Source organism: Bactrocera latifrons, unplaced genomic scaffold (assembly GCF_001853355.1).
Source record: "Bactrocera latifrons isolate USDA-ARS-PBARC rearing strain unplaced genomic scaffold, ASM185335v1 scaffold_305, whole genome shotgun sequence".
In the NCBI taxonomy this organism is placed as follows: domain Eukaryota; kingdom Metazoa; phylum Arthropoda; class Insecta; order Diptera; family Tephritidae; genus Bactrocera; species Bactrocera latifrons.
In genome coordinates this window covers 155120-156234 of record NW_017536686.1, presented here as the reverse complement: position 1 = coordinate 156234, position 1115 = coordinate 155120, and the positions used below count along the sequence as shown (strand labels likewise).

At 35.4% G+C, this 1115-nt stretch overlaps 1 protein-coding gene across 2 annotated transcripts in view; it reads left to right on the top strand.

Moving 5' to 3' along the window:
- Positions 1-372: 372 nt before the first annotated feature.
- LOC108970662 (protein lin-28 homolog) overlaps positions 373-1115 on the top strand; it is a 14051-nt gene continuing 13308 nt past the window's right edge. For both annotated transcript variants that reach the window (XM_018936177.1, XM_018936175.1), the window contains exon 1: positions 373-840. The gene's annotated coding sequence lies outside the window, so the exon portion shown is untranslated. The remainder of the gene's footprint in view (positions 841-1115) is intronic.

Below are 1115 nucleotides of genomic sequence, written 5' to 3'. Positions count from 1 at the left end.
ACAGCGGCAGCAATACCAACGCGCTCACCTTCATACCTACTACATGGCCACATGCATACTGCACACACRCACACAAACAAGTATTTGTGCTAATCGAAGCATAGGACGACGAGTACTTGGGACCACATAGCGAAATTTTGATTTGGAAGTCTATTTGATATTGCTTGTTGCTGTTGTTTTCAAATTTCGGCTACTCCACGCCGTCGTTTATATATATRYRTGTGTGTGTGCGTGACAGCGACGACAATCGGCGTATTTGTTGGCAGCAAGCAGCAACACTACCACTATCAACACACACACATTTCTATAAGGCATTTTATTGGGATTTTCTAGTTTGGCATTTTCTAGTCAATCGTCAGTCGTGGAGTAAGCGTCATCATAGTTCGTCATTATTGCGTTTCGGTTTTGTTGTTCTTATTATTATTGCTACGCTCTTTCTTTCAACATTTTTTCGGCGTTTTTTTTTTTTTGTTTTTTTGTTATTGTAGTGACGTTTTCGCTTGGCTTAGCTATTTAATTTGGAGTTACTTGAAAAAGGTTGTTGTTGCTATTGTTATTGCTGTTGTCGTTCTTGTTCTACCACTGGCGTATCGGAGCGCATGAAAACGGCGCGATGTTTGAATAAAAATTTTCGGGCTTCCTGGAAATCGTACAACGCGACCATGCGTCAGTTTTGAAGTGTTTGTCCGTCGTGTCGGTGTGTCGTTGAAACTAGGCGGAAACCGGATTTGTTAGTCATTGATAAAAAGAAAGAAATAGCAACAACAAACAACTATTTAATAAGTAGAGTCAGCGCAGTGGCCAAGTGGTGTGCAGACGATCACCGAATTGATGAAATAAGTAAATGCCTGGAACAAAGTGATAAATAAACCCAAACGGATTGCAAAAAAGAATATCAAATATGAGTTTGAAAATTAAATAATAACTATAAATGATTGAAAATGAAATTTTAGTTCGAAAATTAAGTTATAATTATTTCTGACTGTTTTTGAAGAAGAATTAAAAAAAGAGTTATAAGAAAATATTAAAAAATATAATTAAAAAATTAATGAATACTTAAAAACTGTCGAAGGAAAAATAATAAAGTATGAAAAAATATTTTTAAATTTGTTGAA